This window comes from Peromyscus eremicus, chromosome 16_21, assembly GCF_949786415.1.
Source record: "Peromyscus eremicus chromosome 16_21, PerEre_H2_v1, whole genome shotgun sequence".
Classification (NCBI taxonomy): Eukaryota; Metazoa; Chordata; class Mammalia; order Rodentia; family Cricetidae; genus Peromyscus; species Peromyscus eremicus.
This window is the reverse complement of record NC_081432.1, coordinates 38857449-38870613: the sequence shown is the minus strand read 5'-3', so window position 1 is coordinate 38870613 and position 13165 is coordinate 38857449.

The following is a 13165-nucleotide window of genomic DNA, read 5'->3' as shown; positions in this document are numbered from 1 at the left end:
CTGTGTTCTTGGGGCTGTGACCCCACTGTGGGACATCCTTTTTTAAAAACTCAATTCCTAAATGTCCATGATGTGTCTCCCACTCGTAACAGGAGCTCAGGCAGGCTGGCCTCTGACCAGGGAAGCTGAAAGTCATGTCCTCCCTTCCAGGCTGCCCGGAGTGCCTATGAGGGATGAAGGCAATCCTGTACTTTATAACCTAAGAACTCATCAAGGGCCAAGGAGCCCGGGGTTTGCTGGCAGAGGTTGTGGGAGCCCAGAGTCCAGGAGCACAACCCCAGCCTCAGCTTCCTCAGCAGTGTCTCAGCCAGAATTCTGGCTACCACTAAGGCGCCTGCTCCTCCACTTCCTGCCTGCTCTGAGTCAGTAGCCCTCCTATGGATTTGTGATCAAGTCCATAGTCTCTTCCAAACACGTCTTTCTTGCCATGTCAATCAAGGAAGGTTTCTAAGCATTGTATCCCAGACCCTCACTGGTGGCATAGGCTCATCTATGTGTGTGCCCAGGAAATCTGGGCACAGGGAGTACAGGGCATGAGCCTGCCTGTCTGTTTCCATCTTTTCTGTTTCTTAGCATCTGTTGTGATGTTTCTTGTCCAGCTACACCCCCCCCCTCCACTTTCCTATGAACTGTGTTTAGTGGTAGCACAACAGATATGATGTTGGTGTATTTAAAGGTGGGGCGCTCAGATAACCTAAATCCTTTCATCAAAAAACAAGCCTACTTTTTATTTTAATTTTTTTTAATGCCAAAAATGCAAGAAGGGATCGCCATGCAAATCAAGTTCTCCTGAAATCCTGTTCCCCACAAGGAGGAGTCAAACATAAGGCTATCTCTGACTAACTTTCTCTTGAGCATTCGACGCCATCTCCTTCAAGACTGCTGAGAAGTAAGGTCACAACAAGGGTCCTTGAGACCCAGAAAGGACTTGGTCGCGAGAACCGTTAGAATGGCAATTCTCCTGCATAGGGTCTGCTTGCTCCCCAACCATGGTGGCTGGCCAAGCTCCTGCTCCCAGGACCCGGTTTCCAAGTGTGGCTTCAGCGGTGTGAGGGCAGAGGGTGTCACTCACAACTTGTTAACACACAGGAGGGTGTCCCTAGCAGCTTATTAATATGCAAGTTATCAAGCTTCACCCCAGACCAACTGTTTACAAACTTTGGATGGCATTGGAGGCTGAGTCCTGGTATGTCCTCCAGGTGGTTATGTGGTCCAGGGCCAGTTCACTAGTCAGACAACAGCAGAACAAGTGGCCAGGTGTGGACACTTGCTGTGGATCCCACCATCCCACCCTCTTCTGGGAAAGCTTAGCACGCAGCCTTCCAAGAAGCCAGAATTCATGGTCAGCACCTGGGAGGCTTAATGGGTGCTGCTCAGCCACCTCCTCCAGATTGAAGCACTCAGTCCTTCAGAGAACCTGGAGGCCATGACACTCACAAGAGGTTCCTCCCGGGGCCTGAACTCAAGTGCAAGCCACTGCTGGAGGAGAGATTTTTCAAGCAAGTTCCTTAGGGGTCTCCATCCATACAGTGAAGCGTTTATGAGTGCTTCCCCATGCAGGGGTAGGTTTTTCAGGGATGTAGCTACCTGAATCACCCAAACCCCTGAAGGTAAACCCTCACCTCACTCTAAGTAGCCCAATAAACTCAGTGGTTCACCATGATGGACTTGCATGGAATGCTTCCTTTTGTCCCTGGTTGCCTCCATCTGAGGTGAATAGAAACAGATCCCCTATAGAGAGCTGCAACAGTGAGTCACTTCCTTTCCAGGCAGTGTTCCTCTCCCATGTGAGGAACACAGGTTCAGGGCCAGTGTCTAAGACGGAATACACAGAGCCCACCCACCCAAGAGTCCAGTTCTGAATACCACCTCTTTTCTCCCACTGTTGTGTGACTTGGGGATATGCTTCTAGCAAGTTGGATAGCATGGCGGGTGATGGATGCAGCCTGTCCATATAATCTCCAGGTGCCTTCCTGAGGTAACTGACCCCACTGAGTTCTAAGCACTTGTCTCTCAGTCTGGTCTGGTCTGCCCTGGGACCTGAGATTAGAGAAGCAGAGGAAAAACACACAACACTCTACCTAGCACCATGGTGATATGCTAATGATCAGGGTGGTGGGTGGGGCTAGGATTTGAATGAGGGGTGCAGCGTGGAGAGATGCTCATCTTCCATGGAATACTTCCAGCACAGGGTCTACTTGCCCCTCAGCCATGAAGTGCCTGGCCCGGGTCCTGATCCCAGGACTAGGTTTTCATGTGTGGTTTCAGTGGCATGGAGCAGAGGGTGTCATTAGCAACTTATTAACAATATGTGATCCCATCCAGTGCAGTACATGCACACAGACTCTTGGCTTTGTATTCTCCTGCAGAAAACTAGAACATTCTATTCTATTTTACAACTACTGTGTGTGTGTGTGTGTGTGTGTGTGTGTGTGAAGGTTTGAGTGTGTTACAGCTGCATTTATATAAAGATAAATATAACTCAGGTTGCCCTTGCGACTAGTGCATTTAACCTTTTCTTTTTGTACCAAGGAATTAGAACTAGAGGCCAGGGAGATGGCCTGGTCCTTAAGAGCACTTGCTGTGCAAGCGTGAGGATTTGAGTTTGAATACCAGTTCCCACATAAAAATCTGGGTGTGGCCACATCTGGCCAGAACTCCTTTCCTGGGTCAAGAAGCTGGCAGACATAGGACGGGTTACCAGGACTTCATAGCCAGCCGTTCTAGTAGAAAAACTAGCTCCAGATTCCGTGAGAGACCCACCCCAAGGGGGAAAGGCAGGAAAAGGCGAGGAGCCATAGTAAAGATCCCGAACATTCTCCCATGGTGTGTGTGCTTGTACATGAATACACAAAAGGAGCTAAAAGTGTTATAGTTCATCAAGAACGTGACCCTAGAGACCCTCTGTGGCCTTGGAAGCCCCTCACCTGCTTCATTCTCTCCACACCATCGTCGCCATCTTCCAGGAGACCCATCACCTTCCCTCCACACTTCCATCTGTCAGAGCATACCGGAAAAGGTAGAGAAGGGGGAGCAAACAGTGAGCTCAGCTTCAAGACTTAGGTCACAGGGATTTGAGTTCCCAACTGCCCCCTGCAATCTGCGTGGGTACAGACAGCTGCGCAGCCTGTTTCCTCCCCTGCTAAAATGCTGCGCTAACATCTCCGAAAGTTCTCAAAGCTTGACTAAGCTCTAAGGGAGAAAGGGAGGCGGCCGTTTCCAGCAGGACCTGGGCCAGGCACTCGTCAGTCACAGCACTGCGTGCCAGACAGGCCTAGGGGACCAAAGGGCGGAGACGCGAGCCAGTGTGTCGCAGATGCACCGCGGCGCGGATTCTCTTGCCCATTTCTTACTTAGGTTAAGTTCATATTCCTAGTGGGCTCAAGAACCCTGCCCGCCACGTCCAAGGATCTCGTGTGTGTGTGTGTGTGTGTGTGTGTGTGTGTGTGTGTGTGTGTGTGTGTGTGTCCCGTTCCTGCCGAGGGCTGGGGGCGGGCAGGACCAGTGTTTGGACAAGTCCCTGCGGACTTGCACGTGCCCGGAGTGGCCGGGTTGCAGAGGCGCCGCCTCGGCGGTCCAGGGCGGACCATGGGGCGGGGCGCGGGGTGGGGTCTGGAGCTTGGCTCGCCGGAGCGGTCAGGAGCAGCGGGTGGCCGTTGCGCCCCGGCTGCACCATGCTCGGCGTGGTGCACTTCCTTCGCAGCTTCTTCAAGGTGAGAGACATCGTCCCGGGGACCCAAAGCCGGGCTTGCTTGCAGCGTCTAGTAGGGGTCGGGGATGGGGGCGGGCAGCCGCGCACACTGCTGCGCCCGGGCTTGTCTATCCGTGTGGCTGCGAGGTACCCAAGTACGAACAGTGCGGCACTCATAACTTCTCGAAGTTCTGGATCCGGAGGCAGTGGCCTGCCGGAGTGTGGCCCTGGTGACAGCGGGGACTGCGGGGGTGGGGGTGGGGCGGCGGATGCCGGGAGTCACACAGGGGAAGAGGGGCTCAGAGAAGACCGTCTTGACCGGGGGTTGGAGAGACTGGCAAGGGCCCCCCGGCGCTCCTGGGTTCCTCGCAGCCTTGGCTGGTGTTGGCCTGGAGCTACTCAGGAAGTGGTTGCTATTGTTATTACCTGGGCTGAATGTATCAGATGGAGAATCTGGGTTGGGGCACCAGCGTAAGAAAGTGCCTAAGACACTGTAGAGAATGGGAACTTGGAGGAGCTTCTCAGATCATGGAGACCCCACTGTCCTGGGATGCTACTACCACCTTTCTTGACTACACAGGGACCTCGGGGTGGGCAGCCGCCTGCAGGGCACCGACAGAGGGGTAGCTGGCTGCAGGTTGCCAGCTCCACCTCTCCAGGTGAGCAGTGTGGGAGCTGGGGATGTGCCCTGACTTCAGGACCAAGGCTTCAAGAATCCGGAAGCGTCAGCGGGAGGCCGGCAGGAGGAAGCCCAGGGTTAGGCTGACAGGTGATGTTGGGAGGAGCTGTCACAGCTCTGTGGCTGCCTTCTGGGAGTCCATAACCAAGAGTGAGGCAGAGTCCCCTAGCCTAGAGACCTCTGACAAGTGACCCAGGCTCAGACCTGCTGGAAGGAACCCTGACCTCAGCCTTTGCCTCCGCCATCTGGAAGGGCAGCCTGCTTACCTGTAACCACCAAGGTGGTTACCACACTCTCCAGAGGCGGGGGTGGGGTGGTGGGTGGTGGTGGTGGTGGTGGTGGGGTGGGGTGGGGGTGGGGTGGTGCTTTCCAGGGTTGCACACTGAGGTGAGGCAGGGAGAGCATGCTGGGCTGCTGTCCAGGCGGTGGCTTTGGGGGCCCAGATGCTTGGAATGATGACCCTCCCACAGAATCCCAAGCTATATGATCTTGGAATACCCATTTAACCACTTTGGGTTTTGTTTTCCTGTTTGGAGAAGTGTGGGTGATTCATTTTGCTCCTTTCAGGTGGCGATCTTATGCAACACGTGGGTGGTGTCTTTGTGAGCCCCGGGACCTCGGTCCTTCCTCACCTATGACTGTAGGCAGTAGTAAGCAGCAGGTGGCTGGGTGGCAAGCCAGCGAGGCAGTCTCCAGGCCTTGCTTGCCTCAGCCCACGCAACAGGCAGAATGTAGCCTATGGGGAGGCTGCTGTCAGCTCAGGGACAGCTTGCCTGTTTGCTAACCAAGTCTGGGAACTGGGGACAGGATGTCCTCACATTCCCCTCTTACTCACTGTCCTGTCCCCAGACCCTCTTACCCCACTCCGCGTAGACTAAAGGCAGAGTCACCGTGCCCTGGAGGCACTCCTCTGTGAGGAGCTGGAGGCCACCACACCCACTTGTAGCTGTGCAGATACAGTTTACAGCACCACCTCTGAATGCAGATCACAATTTTACTTCCACCGACACTGGTCAGGTGGGAGATGATGGGGGTCACTGACTCCAGTGGGCTTCTGTAGGAATTATCTGGTGGCGGGTACCTGATCGTCAACCTCAGTTGGATTGTTAACAGAGCCACACCCAGCTAATCTCTGTGTCCCAGGAGAAACAGTGCCTCAGATGCCCAAAGCCCAGGTAGATGAGGCTTCTGCTGGGCTGTCTTCAGACTCTGGGGGGCACTCATCCCAGCCATGAGCACGCAAGGCTTGGTTTAGTTCAAGTGGACCAGACAGAGGGCTCACGCTTGCTGTGGGCCCCCACGGCACACAACCTTTGGTCGTACCAGGAGGGATGTGTGCTGTCTCAAGAGGCCGGAGCCCCGTCCACGCAGGCCACAGTCACGCATGTCCCTTTCACGGGAGTACTCTAGAGTGTTACGGACAAGTGGGCGTCCCGGCTATCCACTAAAGTGATAGATCTCTCTGTTTTCATTAAATGTGTCCTACGTCTAATACAACGGCCAAACATTTAGGGTGGCTTGCTACTCGCTGTCACCCAAGGCCTGACAATACAATGTCGTAGACCATCAAGAGGCCATTGAGGACACAAAGGACAGGTCTCAGCTGAGGGGTGGTACAGAGTTAGTGGGCAAGGGGGTGAAGGTTTGTGTGGCCCTCATCCTGGGAGTGTGATCTGTTTCTATTGATTCCCAAACACATGTATGCACACTGGCATGTTGTGCACCTGTGTGCATACATGGGAACACACACTGGCATGCTTATGTTCACACATGCACACATAGGCACACAGATATCAACATGCTTGTGTATACATGTTTGTACATAGGGCACACACACTGGCATGCTCATGTTGCACATGCCTGTGCATGCCCACCAACAAGCTTATGCACACACGTACATACATACAGGCATGCTCCTGTGTATACCTGTATATAAACACATAGTACACACACACACACACACACACACACACCCCCACACACACACCCCATGTGCTCAAGTACACAATACACATGTACACTGGCATACTTATTCACACACATGCAGATATGTGTGTGTGTGCATGTATGTAGGCCATAAGTAGACATCTGTTGACTGTTGCTTATGCACACACATGCATACCAGTATGCTCCTAGGGACATGTACACACATGGTATATGCATACTGGCATGCTTGTTCACATACATGCACCTTGGGGCTTGCTCCTATGCATACATACACAACAGGACACACACATATGATTCTGTCTCCCAGGCATGTCTGTATCCAGGTGTGTACACACAGGTACATGCAAGAGGACTCCATCAAAAAAATTGCTTTGTATGAGTGCCAGAGATTATAAAAGCACATGTGTTCCAGTATGGAGGCCACATGGGGATGAGTGAATCCCCATAGGTCAGCCCACTGGCTTCTTTTATTATTATCATTTTAATTACTGTATATATGTACATATAATGGTGGGGCATGTGCATGGCATGGTGCATGTGCTGAGTCAGAGGACAACTTTGTGGAATCAGTTCTCTTCGTTCACATTTACATGGGGTCCAGGGATTGAACTCAGGTCATCAGCCATCTCGCCAGCCCCCTACAGCGTTCATCAGGGCTGCTGCACAAACCCAGCAGGCAGGCTACATGGGAAGGGAGCAGGGACAGCTAGATGGTGACTTTCATCGCTAGGGATGAGGGACTGGCAGTGAGTCACTGTTTGGGACTGGAGAGGCTCCTGAGGCTTTGAGGCTTTCTTTGGTTAGCCACCAAGGGTCAGGGAGCAGGGTGGGGTTCCCGTCAGCTGCTGATCATGCCTTTGTCAACTGAACACAGGACAGGGAAGTCACCACAGGGCAGGCTCAGGACTTCAATGGTCCCTAGGAGGTGGACTTGGGATGTGATTCTGTTTTGTGACCTGTCTGCCTCTGCATCCATTGAGCCCTTATTCCTGATGCTGGAACTCAGTGACACCCTGAGTCCCCAGGAATTAGCTCTGAACCAATGTTAAATTCTTCCTAAAAGGTCTATAAGTTATCTGTATAGACATTTGGAAGATTTACGTTGTGCCTGGTGCTAACTCAGGTACATATGTGTAAGCCAACTTTCTGTCATGGAAACAAGATACTTGAGATAATCAGCTTCTAAAGACAGAGAGTATGGGGTATCCATGAGTGATTGGTTCATCCTGTTGCTTTGGGGCTGTGGTGGAACAGCGTGTGGGGCAGCCATGTAGCGCATCCTAGGTGGGGCTGAGGGAGGATGCGGCTCTGACCTAAAACCTTTCTCTAAACCACATCTCTTCACTGCTCTGTCACCTCCCTCTAGCAACAATCGAGGGACACTCCTTTTGAAATGGAACTTTAGTGGACAGTCCCATTCCAAACTATAACACAGCTCCTCCTTACCACCCCGACCATCACTCCCCATGAAGGAGCTTTGAGTCTTCCGAGTCAGGTCAGGGACTTGCATAAGGGCAGTGCAGTTTACTCAATAAATACATATATTTTTTAATTTGTAATTTTTTTTTGAGACAGGGTTTCTCCGTGCAACAGTCCTGGCTGTCCTGGAACTCACTCTGTAGACCAGGCTGGCCTCAAACTCACAGAGATCTGCCTGCCTCCACCTCCCAAGTGCTGGAACTAAAGGCGTGCACTACCACTACCCAGCTCACAACAAATATATGTTGATACCTGCTGTGTACCACACATTCTAGTCATTGAGATGGTATACAAGACCTAGTTTGGATTTTGTTTTACATTTTTCGTGCGTGTGTGTGTGTGTGTGTGTGTGTGTGTAGGCCAGAAATAGACATCTGGTGACTTCTTTGGTTGCTTTTCATTTTACTTTTGGGGACATGGTCTCTCCTTGAACCTGGAGCTTACTGATAGCACTATATTGGATGTGGTCCTCCTGTCTCCACTGTCTCCTCAGCAGTACTGGGGTTACAAGCACAGTACTGCGCTTGGCTTTTTATGTAGGTATTGGGGGTCCAGACCCAGATGTAGTTTTTGGCTTTTGTTTTGTGTTTAGTTTTTAGTTATCTTTATTAGTATGTGTGTGTGGAGGTAAGAGGACGACGACTTGCAGGATTCAGTTGAGGAGGACATCAGAGCCCACTTGACAGAGGTGGGGGAGGGGTCTCTTCTTACACCTTTTTGGGCATGGGGGAGATTCCATAGGATGAGCCTGAAGCCGCCTCTCTCATTTCCAGGCATGAGGCAGGGAAGGGGGTGGGGTGGGGAGCAGGGTATGTGGCCACCCATACCCACTTTAATGTCAACTCACTTCCCCAGGTGGGAGACTAGAAGTCGTTTAGCTGAGGACCCAGACGGAGCCTGTAGGCACGTGTGGGCGGGCAAGAGCTACAGCAAGGTATGGCTGGAGCCGCAACTGGATCCTCACACTCCAGTCTTAACAACGGGAAAGTTCAAAGAACACCTGTTCACCCCAGATAGGACAGACCAGAGAAACGACCCCACCCTGGTCTAGCTTAGCGAACTAGTGAGTTTATAGGAGTACCGGCGAGATGTTGCTTCCAGACACGTGAGTGACTGAAAGCCATCCCTGAAAAGCTCACACCAGTGTGGGTGGCAACTCATGGAAGTTGCATCCCTGCAGCTCCCTGCACAGCTAGGGACAACCTGACCAGCTGGGCAGTGTCCCCACCCCCTCAGTTGCTTACTGCTTTTATAAGCTCTGGTGGGGCCTGCTGGATACGGTCACCTTTTGAGCTTCCAAGTTTCTCTTCATTCTGGAGTCTGAGGAGCTTCTCTCCTGCTTCAGTTCTGAGGAAATTTCAGTTTAGAGGAAGTCTCCACGTGACACCGTCAACTTGACCCGATACATCTTTGTGGCAAGGACACAAGACTCTCACCACGCGGGGCCACCAAATCCAGTTTTGTGTATGTGGGATGGTAGTAGATTATGGAATGGGGTAGGCAGCCCTCACAAGGGACACATCCATGCCTCATGAGCACAACACAGGGATGCACCTTGTCTTTAGAACTCTTGTAACTGGGGCTTCACTCTGTATAGATAGGGGCTGAGACCAGGAGGGGAAAGAGTCTCACAGAGTGGTGGAGTAAGAGCTGGTGTTTATTCCCTTCCCACAGAGCAGGCTTTCAGTGAGAGCCCTGGCCTGTGTGCCTGTATGGAGCATGGATAATCAGAGATAGAGAAAGAGACTTCTGTCCCTATGCAGGTGGATGCACTACAGTCCCTGCCTGCAGTCTACCACTACATAACACTTCCCTGTGGCACTCAGCTGGAGGATACCCCGTGCTGGGCGCCTACAGGATGGTGGGCAGGGGAAGATGGATATGAACTACCTGGGAGTTTGGGAGATGTAGGCCACTGACCTGTGCTCTTGAGTTGTACCTAGAGAAGGAAGGGTGCTGCTCTTAGCCAGGAAATGGGATGACTTCTTCCTGCTCTGGTGGCCTAGGGGCTGGGATGGTTGTGACCTGAGAAGCAGAGCCTGCCTCTGTAGCTGGTTAATTGGCATTGTGTGCCCACAAGCAGTTGTTAGGTTGGAGCTCCCTGCCAGCTCTGGTTTGGCTAGTAAATTGCACAGCATTGTTCTCAAACAGCTCGGGCTTTCCAGGCTGAGCGAGATGAGCACCTAGGAAGTGCTGTGGTTGCGATTGTGTTCTCAGCGGGCACTTCCTGTAGAGCAGGGCCAAGGGCGTCTTCTTCTGGTTTTTCTAGACAGATCACGTCCACCCTGTGGGGGTACTGTGGGGACGCTGTCAACCCTGGAGGAGGCTGTGGCTGTCTCGGGGCCAAAAGAGTGAAGTGGGGTTAGCTGGGGTCCTCCTGACTAGATTAAAAAGCCACAGATCAGAGCTTGACACCTTGTGGGTGTCACACAAGTAAGCTGGGTGACGTTACCTGGGGACTATGACCCTCAGATTGCTACCATCATCTGCTCTTCTGTAAGCCTGAGCAGGTGACCGTCTCCAAGATTCCAGGTCAGTATCAGCAGGGAACGCAGGGGCTGTGGCTCAGGTAGAGCACTTACCTCGCTTGCACTAGACCCTAGGTTCTGTCCCCACCACTGGGAACAACAGCCAAGAGGTTTGCTCAGGGTCTTTGTGTGGTTCGGTAGGAGTCTTCTGGGTCTCTGGGACTCAGGAGTTAAGGTGTATATGCTGAGAATGTGAGGCCAAGAGCCCCTGTCCAAACCCCAACACCGTGACTGAATAGCTTAGACAAGACCCTAACTACTTTAAACTTCTAATTCCGTATGCAGGGTTGTCTAGCCTTTGTCACTGTGATATGACATTACCATCCTCACATGTGCCGGGCCACACGTAGCCTGCAGGCTGCAGCTTGGACACACCTGGATAGGCCACCACACCTGTGCCACTTAAGGGTACAGGGCAGGTGCTAAGCACATGGTCCCTATCAATCCAATCACCAACGACATTTTTATAATGAGAGAAACAAATCCTTCTAGTTTTACAATTTGTATTCTTTTGAGAGTTTCTGAAGGATATCCTCTGCATAGAACAGGTCTGGGCTTGACCCCTAGAATTAGGGGTGGAAGCAAGAATTAGGCCATGGAAGCGATAACTAGAAGCTGAACTGAGCTCTGTGTTTTGGGGTGTGCTGGGTTGTACAGGTCAGGTATGGATTACGTTACGACTTGAGGCACAGCTGATAGGCACCAACGTTTAAGGCCATGCCTTCTGTGAGCCGAGACCTTGGGAACAGCTGGATACAAACAGGTATAGCTGGAGAGGGGAAATTCTCAGAAGCTAGGGCAATGTCATAAAGGCCTCCTAGGCTTAAAGCAGGTTGCTGACTCTGGAGGTTCTGGGCCTGCCAAGGACAACCTGAGAAGTGACTTAGGTTCCTGGAAAGAGTTGTCATGGGTCAGCAGCCTATTGCTTCCGGGTCAGGGCTGCCAGCTTGGGTCACCACAGGCATGTTGAGGCATCAGTGCCATATGTATTCCATTCTTTAGTTCAAGAGGCCCTTAGCCCTGCCTAGCCTTTCCCACTGATACAGGTTGGCACAGCACCACAAGAGTCCCTCGGAGCATCCTGCACCTATCCCAAGGCCCACCTTGAGAATCCTCCCACAGTAGTCTGTAGTGGAGATGGAAAATTCAGTATCGCAGGCGGAGCACAGAACAGGGCTGAATAAGGAGTGCCAGTCTCCCCTGCTGCCATGAGGTGGATGCTCCACCCTGGGCGCGTTGCACCGCCTAGCCTGGCCTCAGCCTTCTCTCTGGAATGTATTGCCTGCTTCACAGTGTCATACTGGCTTCAGGACTTTTTCCCCAGCTGTCAATCATGTAGCACATACCAAGGCTGGTCTTGAACCTGAGTTTCATAACGACTAGGAGAGAAACTTCTGTGTCTGCTAACTAGGTCTGCCCTTCAATTTGTCACCTGGGCAAGGACCATATGGGCCGGACATTTGGGTAATAAGCTTCCAGAAGCAGGCACATCTGCTCTTGTCCTTCACTGTCCTAGGAGATCTACCTTCTAGATGCTGGGACATGGTGTCAGGGCAGAGCACAGCACATGAGTGTAACCTTCCTTTGGATCCACTGTTAAGAAATACCACATTATATTATTATATAATATTATATGTTATATATAATTATTATATCTCACATCACATAAGCTGGGATAGTTTCAAAGACTTATACACTGAAAATAATTAAACTTTGCTGAAAGAAATTTACCAAGTCACAAATAAATGGGAAGGCATTTTGTTTGTAAAATGAAGACATTTAATATTGTTGAGATGTCAGGGTTGCTGAGAATGCGCCACAGACCAACATCATCACTGCTTAGAGTGCTCCACAAACTCACCTTAGCACCACTTAGAGTGCTCTACTGACTGACTTCAGGACTGCCTGGATCAAAAAGCTGATGTCACCACTGTCTAGGGTGCTACACAGACTGACATCACCACTGCCTAGAGTGCTCCACAGACTGACACCATCACTGTCTAGGGTGCTCCACAGACTGACATCATCACTGCCTAGAGTGCTCCACTGACCGGTTTCAGTGCTCCAGGACTAATGTCCACACTTCCAAGAGTGCTGCAGGGAATTCAATACAATTTCTTTAATTTTGACAATAGATTAACTTAGACAATAGATTTTGTCTAAGGTAGAAAAAAAATTTCTGAAATTTACATGTAGTTTCAGTGACACCAAGTAGCTAAAATAAACTTAATAAAGCCCAGTGTCAGAGGACAAAACATTAAATGTTTGTGACTTGGGTTGCACAGTGGCTTTTAGATATGACACAAAAGCAGAAATGATGAAAATAAAAATGAAGTTGACGTGGACTTGACTTGAACTTAAAAAGTACACAGTACACAAAACACTATAAAAAGACTTAAAAGACAATCCACTAAGTGGGAGAAAAATCTTTTCCGTTGCTATATCTGACAGGGACTTGCACCTAGAATATAAACAACACAGCTCAATTTAAAAGTCGGCAGAGATTTAAGAAGACACTTCTGCAGTGACATCATACACATGACTAGTAAACAAACAGAGATTGCTTCACGGTCATATGTTACTGGGAAATGTAAACAAGAATTATGGTGAGATGCCGCTCCATGTCCTCTGTCATGGCTGTAATGGAGATACCAGCAGTTGTTGGTACCTTGTAGAGAAGTTGGGAGCCTTGCACATTCCTGGTGGGTTTTGTAAGATGGTTCGTGCACTTTGGAAAACAGTTCACCAGCTAAATACGAAGTTGCCGCTTGACCAAGCAGATCTATCCCATTCCATTTTAGTCAAGAGAAAGGAAATCATATATCCACAGGGACTTGTTCC